Here is an 8,731-nt window from a genome sequence, read left to right on the forward strand (position 1 = left end):
TATGAAAATTGATGTGCAAATTTTTGTGAGAATATGTTTTCATTCTTTTGGCTGTACAGTTAGCCCGCCATATCTGTAGTTTCCACTTCATGGATCCAGATGGCTGATTGTAAAGGGACTCGAACATCCTTGGATTATGGAATGCAGGGTGGGGGTTTCCTGAAACCAACCCCCTGAGGATACTGAGGGATGACACTATATGTACGAGAATTGCTGAGCCATATGATAACTCTAAACTTTTGAGGAAACACCAGACTTTTCCAAAGAAGCTGCACCATTGCCCCTTTCCAATGGCTGCATATTGAGGGTTCCCATTCCTCTGCCTCCTGACCGACACTTGTTATTGTCCGTGTTTTGATTATAACCATCCTAGTGGGTGTAAAATGAGATCTCATTTTGATTTTGATTTGACTAGTGATGCTGAGCATCTTTTCATATGCTTATTGGCCATTTGTGTATCTATTTAATTCCTTGGTAAATTTAAAAATTGGGTCGATTTTCTTTGTATTGGTCAGTTGTAAGCATTTGTTTTATATCCTGGATACTAGTCTCTTATTAGATATATGCTTTGCAAATTTTTTCTACTATTCTGCAGATTGTCATTCCACTTTACTTTTTTTAAACATTAAGACAATTTCTTTATAGGGGAGGTAATTAGATTTATTTATTTATTTATTTATTTATTTATTTATTTATTTTTGCCAAGCATGCACTCTATCACTTGAGCTACCCCCTTCCCCTTTCATTTCACTTTCTTGATGATGTCTTTTGTAACAAATGGTTTTAATTTTGATGAAGTCCAGTTTATCTGTTTTTTTTTTTTTTTATCACTTCTGCTCTTGGTATTGTATCTAGGAAACCATAAGCCTATCCTAGGACCACAAAGATTTATACTATGTCTTCTTTTAGAAAGTTTATAGGTTTAGATTTTACGTTTCTGTCTGTGATCCATTTTCAATTAATTTTATTTGTTATATACAATAGGGGGTTCAGATTCTAATTCATTCTTTGCCTGCAGATACCCAGGCTTTCCCTGCACCATTCGTTGAATAGACTATTCTTTCAATGGAGTGTTGTTGGCACCCTTGTGGAAAACTGACTGTAAATGTAAGTTCCCCCCTGGAATTTTTACTGTGTCTCATAGATTTATGTATCCAAACTTATGACAGTACCATAATGACTTGAGTACTATAGATTTGTAGTAACCTTTAAAGTGAGCCCTCCAACTTTGCTCTTCTTTTTCAAGATTGTTTTGGCTGACCTGGGTCCCTTGCACTTCCATATGAATTTTGGGATCAGTTTTTCAATTTTTGCAAAGAAGTCAGCTGGAATTTTGATAGCGATTCCACTGAATTTGTAGATCACTTTGGGGAGTCTTAACATTTTTAACAATATTGTCTACTATTCCATGAACATGGGATGTCTTCCATATATGTAGATCTTCTAAAATTTTTTCAGTGATACTTCAAATTGTTCAATGTACAAATCTTGTAAATTTTTGTTAAATGTATCTCCCATTTTATTTTTAATGCTGTTGTAAATGGAAAGGCTGAGCTTCTTAAGGGTGGGACTATATATCAATTTGTTTATTTCTAGGATTCCTACACATCAAATACACTAGGTTTATATTTGCTACATAAATCTATCCACAACTCTTCCCTCCCCTGTGTTATAAAAACCAAGACCCAGGTTAAACTACCTCAACACCTATGTGGAAGTGAGAAATGAGACCCTTGGGTGGGGCTTTGTGCAGATGATACTGAGAACTTATTTAGGATGGCTTCATCTTAATTTCTTTTAAACAATCCTTTCAGTGTATATAGTCAGATACATTAAGAACATGCCCTTTTGATGTACAGAGGAGCTAAGACTATCATTTTCAAATAATTTCTAGTGAGAATGTTGTACTTGAAACCTAATTTGTATCTATCTTTGAAGATTTATGTTTCAGGAGCTTTGACTAAAGAACACCTGTCTTTATTCAATAACGACAACTAAATGCTCAAACAACATGTAAGAGTTTGAGCTGTAACTGGAGGCAGCGCTTACCTCTCCCAATACACTTGTGCTGATCTGCTCAAAGGGGTTCGTCCAACTGTTTGTCAGTAGTCTGTTGGACAAAGCCATAAATCATTGATTTAAGGTTGCTGGAATGCAACATATTCTTATTAATACTAAGTAAGCCCATATTGAGTGCTTACTGTATGTTGGGAATTGTCCCTCAGACTCACATGAATTTTATTTCTCTGAAAACCTTACATATTTCCTTGTTATTCCCACTTTACAGATAAGGAGACTGAGGATTAAGTCTTCTCTCTTTTTGGGGGAGCTCATTATCAATGACTGGAAGTTGTAAGGAAAAAGATATTGATTCATCCTGAGAAAATATTTTTCTGAGAGTCAGCATTGAAGAGGGTGACCACTGAAGAGGGTGATCATTGTTCGAGTGAGACGAGCCCCGTGTTGTACGGAGTCAGCATCCCAGTCCTGGACACGGCACTGTGCTGCGTGGTGGGTGAGGCGGCGTGGCCGCGCAGGGAACGAGGATGCCGGGCCGTTGGGCTGTGCTCAGGCCTGGTGAGGCTTTCTCTGAAGAGCAGTGGACCGTCATTGACAGATTTTAAGTAGGGGAGTGGGGTGCTCTCGTAGATCACTTTTGTGTTTGTAGAATGCTTGCAAACATTCAGTAGGCTCGGCAGAAAGTGATGTGACGAATCAGAGTAGGGTGGCTGCGAGGTGTAGCAGTGTTCAATTTTCAAGTGGTTTTCAGTCCCATGTTTGTGGCTCAGTAGACGTGTCACTTTGGATGACGCACTCAAGGAAGTGAAACAATTTATCTAATCAATTGAAGCAGTGATGTACCCAATTCCCAGGACTGTTGTGGAGATCCAGTGAGATAACATTCGCACAGTGTGCAGCATGGTCCCCAGCCCAGAGTCAGTGCTGAGGGAGTGCCTGTGAATACCTGGTAGGTCAGGTGTGGGTGGTGGGGCTCGGTGACTGAGGAAATCTGAGCCCTGAAGGAGGGGTCCAGTCACATCTGTGAGTGATGGGCCTGAGCTGGGAGGGGCAGAGAGACCTTCCCTCCCAACCAGGGGCCCTGGGCAGGACGGCTATGGGAGGAGCACCGTGAAGTCAGCTCTTTGCAGGTGGAGTTGGAGTTGCCCTTGAGACATCTAAGTGCAGTGTCACGAGCTCACAGAGGAGGTCTGGGCCCGGGCTGTGCATTTTCCTATAATCTCAATCCCTGAGGACGCCGAGGTATTGATCACTGAACGTGAAGACATACTTTACAGGACAAGTGAATAGTAGTATCATCTCTGTCATCAAAGCTCACGTCTCTTTATTCATCACCCACTTTGCTAATTGGGTACTTACAGGGCGGTTCTTCACCGCCCTCCCCTAGGCTCAGGCTCCACAGTAAAGAGCTGGTGAGCCTCCCTCTTTTCCAGAAGAAGACACATTTAGCTGGTAGCCTTCTATACCTCGCCAGACTTAGAATTTTAATTTGTTGTTTTAATTCTATTATCTGTTGGTCATCTCCTGACAGGAGAGACGTTTTACCTCATGGTCATGTTTCAATTAGCTGTTACTGAGAATTGCTGATCTGATCCATAGTGTATGTATTATATTAACTTTGTAGAGTACTTATCATTTTTCTTTCTTTGCCCTTAAATTTTGTTTGCCCCTTCAAGTTTCTATCCTATTTCGGGCCTTATTTTTTTTAATTAAAAAATGTGTGTTAGTAGTTAAGAAAACAAAAGCAAAGAAACAATGCACATGATACCTAAATTTAGAAAATATCTATTGTGTTTTCTGTCTCGGCAATGGAGGGTTCTAGAAACTCGTGAAAACGTTCATTACACAAGTTCCTTAAAATGCTGATTAAGAAATAAATCCTTCCTTCCTCATCTTTCAAGCTGCACAGCTAATTTTCAAGAAAGTGAGGGGAAATCCTCAGAATCCAAGTCATACCAGAAAGCAGGGATTCTGGGAGATACGCGAGCCTTAGAAGCCCTGGGGTGCCGGTTGGCTCCTGAACTGAGTGTTAGTTGCCCTGGCAGGAGGGCGGGAGGTGAGCCCCAGGCCTCTCACACTGGGAGTTGGATGGCTCATCCTATGTAAGGCCAAGCACATCCTGAGAATCCTGTTTAATAAAGGGTGAATTAGAAAGAAAGAAAAATATCATTCCTCAAGGCAAGAAATTAAGGAAAGTCAATTTTTGGGGAAGCAGGGAAAAATAACAAATCCAAAGTAAGGATTTAGTTTAAAGCTGTTCTGGCATGAGAGTGACCACAATCTCCTGGCAGAAAATCACAGCTCCTCCCGGAATGAGAAGTTGTGTTTTGAATGAATCAGTGAACAGCCATTCCGAAAAAGGCCTCCTGAGTCTTCTGGATCAAGATACTAGACCCAAACAGCTCTCTTCCAAGGTCTCATTTAAATAACCAGAAAGGTTTTAAAGGAAAGAAGCCATAATCATAGTTCTATTTATTGACATTAGTATATGCTAGGAATTCAGAGGTGACTATGGAGTTGTCTCCTCTTTTATGGACCTTACTTTCTGTTTGACATAGTTGGGGAGCTGGGTGGAGGGAGGTTTTAGTCTGTTGCAATTAGCCAGGAAAGGAAATTAAGAAAGCAGTGAAGGGTGGGTGACATTTTTAGCTGAGGACAGTCCTGTTCAGTTGGCTTTTAATTGCAGGCTTGATAAGTTTTCACTGGAGGGAATTGATCTTACAGAAGATGGACTTAACTCTGGCCTCTTCAGAATGGACAAGTGAACCTGGAGAAAGACAGTCAAATCTGTGCAGACATTGAAGTTCACGTGAACGTGCTGTATCCCTGAGCCAAAGATCGGACAAGTAGGCAGCACTTCTTGAGGACAGAGGGTGGTTTTTAAGGTTCTCCAAGAATGAATCCCAGGGAACCGGGATGGCCAGTTGTCAAACTGTGACTTTGCTCTTTGGACGGTGTGCCCACCAAGGTATTGTCCGTTTATTAGTTTTCATTTCTCTTAATACATCTCAGGTGATGAGGACGTGGGCACAAGCATTGGACGCCATGTCGAGGTGACTTTGGATACCTGCCTAGAAGCGCGGGCACAGCTGCGGCTGCGTCATACATCTTGCCGCCCACCCCGTTGCCCGGCTCCGTGATCACGGCAGGGTGGTTCCTTGATGACCTGTCCGTCTCCTTTGTGACATTGTAACCCACCAAAAACCGGAGCGTATTAGCTTGGCTTTGTTCTTTTCCATCCTTCTCTTTGAATGGACTGATAGTGGACCCAGTTATGTTAGCAGATGTTTTACAAGTAGGGCTCTCAGTACAAACCTTGTAATCCCCGCTGTGTGATCTAGAGAAGAAAGTTACATTCTTTCCAAATTGTTTTGATGCACTTATGTGGGAAAATGGTGTACGTTTGAATATGTATTTCCTCTCTGAATCATCATGGCTAGAGATGAATGTGGGCAGACATGGAATGTGTTTTCTGTATTTGAACTGTATGGTCCCCTAAATTCTCCCCAGCTTTTTAAAGTCATCACTGGAGTGCTACCTCCAGAGTGTCCCAAAGCATCCACCACTGCCTGTTCTTCAGACACTGTGAGTTTCCAAGTTGGAGAAGGCTGCTAGCTGGTGAGGCATTCTCTGGCACATCTCTGGCTGGCTGATGTGGGCTTAGCACCCAAGACTTGGCAGACAGTAACTAACCACGATCACTTCCATTTCTGGGACACTCATGAAGGATTTTAGACGTATGCTAGTGGCATACGTTATTTCATTTAGTTTTCCCAACAATCATAATTAGATTTTATCACCTGTATTAATAAGGAAACTGTCAAAGCGAGTGACGTGCAGACTTTGGACTGGAACACGGGTCTTTCTGATTCCTGTCTCTGTTCCCTCCCCGGCCTATCCTTCCAGATGGCCAGGAGACTCTTCCTCTGTCTTGAGTTTCCTGCTGATGTTACCACTCTCTTTGTTTCTAGGAGAGGAAAACAAGTCTAAACTTACTTTCCAGTTGGAAATGGAATGGAGAGTTAACGTTGGAAGCCGGGAGAGTCTGTCCTGTGATGAAGTGGTCTCCGAGCCACTTCCACTGGGACGTCACGTCACTGTCTGGGCCCCTTGCTCAGCCTGTGCACAGGTGACAGCGCAGATGTGCCGAGCAGTCCTCCCGGACAGGGCAGTGGGTTGGAAATGAGTTTGGGGATTTGGTTTCATTTCATAGGTTTCTGAGGGCCTTGGCCTGGCACTTCGAGTGGGACCATTCCCTGTCCCACATACTCGTGCTCTGGGCCCGTGCAGGCCTGATGTGGCCTCAGCCTGAGGCTCAGGGCCCGTGGTGAAGTGGAGAATTTTAGTCCAGGGTCTGTGGAGGCTCTGACAATTCTGGGTCGTGGGACATTGTCCAGGATGATAATAATTCCTCCCCGAGTTTCAGATTTCCTTGCCTGTGAGCCGGGGTAGTAATAGTTTCTGAGATGATTGTAATGATTCAGTAAGGGGCGCAGCGTGTGCTGGCAGGTAGCTGGTGCTTAAGGAGCAGAAGTCGCAGTCACTCTGTCAGCCTCTCACTGTGTGCTCTGTGCTTTGAGAAGATGTGTGTTTGGTGAAAGTCCTGCCCAAATACTAGGGTCTAGATGAAACGTTGTTCCTTTACTTTCCCTTTCTTTTGCTCCTTCCTTTCTCTGCGTCTCATGTGTAGGGAGCAGATTCCTCTGTTTCAGGGAATACAGGCCTTTCTAGGAAAAGGACAGGATGAACGTGGATAGGTGGGGCCGGAGGGGGTCTGGAGCATCTGCACAGCGCTGCTTCCCTGCATTTCTGCATCCGGTCCCATCAGTGCACGAAGTCAGCCTTCCTCTTCCTTCCTGTGTCATCAGGTCTCTGTTTTATGGGAAAACATTTTTTACGTGTCTTTTTTCACTTACATGTTTCGTTCAGATGCTTGTTGCTTTTCTCCCTGTGCTTCAGCGTTCCTAGGAGAGAATTCAGCAGTGCAGCATCCTCTCCGAGCTCTATGAGTTGATCGGCTTCCACTGCAAGTCCGTCTTCTTCAAGTGGGTGGCCCCCGTGCAGCGCGTGGCCCCCGGCATCCCGGAGCCTGGCGGGAAGGCCTGCTACCGACTCCTTCTGCAGACGCTTCCTGGCTACAGTCTGTCACTGATTCTGCAGGACTTCAACAAAGGTTTTGGAACTAAAACATTGCTTCAGTCCGATTAACCATGCCTTGTTTGGGCCCTGCTCTCCTGTCTCATCAGGGTGAATTGTGATTCGTGTAGAGCAGGACACAGCAGACTTTTTTCTGTCAAGGGCTTGGGAGTCAATATTTCAGGATCTGCAAACCTCCTGATCTCTGGTGCAGCTGCTCAGCTCTGCTGTTCAGACGCCAGAGCAGCCGGACAGTCCACACACCCACAGAGCTTTATTCACAGCAGTGGCTGGGGCTGGATTGGGTGTATGAACTGCAGTTTGTCCCCACAGCCTCCTCACTATTGACGCCTGTACCTGAGCGTGCATTTGCGACAATGGGTGAACCTACACTGACACGTCATCATCACCAAGAGCCCATACTTGACACTAGGATTTACACTTGGTGGTGTGCACTCTGTGGGTTTGGACAGATGTACAATGACACGTTTCTACCATCACAGCATCATACAGAGTAGTCTGTCTTAGTGACCCTAAAAATGCTCCGTGCTGCACCTCATTCATTACTCCTTCCCCTCTAGCCTCTGACAGCAACTGATCTTTTAGTCTCTGTGGTTTTGCCTTTCCCAGAACACCATACAGTTGGAATCAGACAGTTGCAGAACCTTCCCAGATTGGCTTCTTTCACTTAGTAATATGCATTTAAGGTTCCTCCATGTCTTTCCATGCCTTGATAACTCATTTCATTTTAACACCATAAATAGTCCATTTTCTGCCTGGACCACAGTTTATTTATCCATTCACCTACTGAAGAACAGCTTAGTTGTTTCTGAGTTCTGGTGATTATGAATAAAGCTGCTATTAACATCTGTATGCAGATTTGTGTGTGGACGTAAGTTTCCATTTTGTTCAGTAAACACCAAGGAGCACAGTTGCCAGATCATATGGTAGGAGTACGTTTAGTTTTGTAAAAAATTGCCAGACCGTCTTCCAAAGTATCTGGGCCATTTTTCATTCCCACCAGCAATGCAAGAGAATTCCTGTCGCTCCACATCCTCACCAGCATTTGGTGCTGTCAGTGTTCTGAGTTTTGGCAGTTCTGACAGGTGTGCAGTGATACCTCGCTGTTTCAGTCTGCAGCCCCTTGATGACAGATGCTGTGGAGCATGTTTCCATAGACTTCTTTGGCATCTAGTTTCCTTCTATGTTGAGGTGTGTGTTGAGGCATTTTGCTCATTTTTTAAGCAGGTTATTCATTCTTCTTGTTGAGTTTAAAGAGATTTTGGTGTATTCTGGATATCAGCCCTTATCAATGTGTCCCTGCCCTTCACCTGCAGCACCGGAGTTGTCCTTTGGGTCTCAGTGGAGTGTCAGCTCTTCAAAGAGGTTCCCTGTCTTCCCTCAGCCTAAATACTGTCCTTGAATTTTTCACTTTCATTGACTCACTTTGTTCTTTTTAAATAGCATTTCCCATAATTTGTAAGTACATTAAAAAAAAGGCAATGATTGAACACTGCCTCCCCCACCAGGCTGTGTGCCCTGTGAGAGCAGAGACCCTGTCCCCACTCACCATGTC

At 43.9% G+C, this 8,731-nt stretch overlaps 1 long non-coding RNA gene across 2 annotated transcripts; it reads left to right on the top strand.

The window, feature by feature from the left end:
* The first annotated feature begins 1,001 nt into the window (after window positions 1-1,001).
* On the top strand, window positions 1,002-8,034 carry LOC116661673. 2 transcript variants are annotated; one of them, XR_004317601.1, is made up of 3 exons: window positions 1,002-1,107; window positions 2,288-2,511; window positions 5,032-8,034. It is a non-coding gene; the product is annotated as an uncharacterized LOC116661673 (long non-coding RNA). The 2 variants fall into 2 exon arrangements; XR_004317602.1 differs by having other exon boundaries at window positions 5,991-8,034.
* The last annotated feature ends 697 nt before the right edge of the window (window positions 8,035-8,731 follow it).

This window comes from Camelus ferus, chromosome 36, assembly GCF_009834535.1.
Source record: "Camelus ferus isolate YT-003-E chromosome 36, BCGSAC_Cfer_1.0, whole genome shotgun sequence".
Taxonomy (NCBI): Eukaryota; Metazoa; Chordata; class Mammalia; order Artiodactyla; family Camelidae; genus Camelus; species Camelus ferus.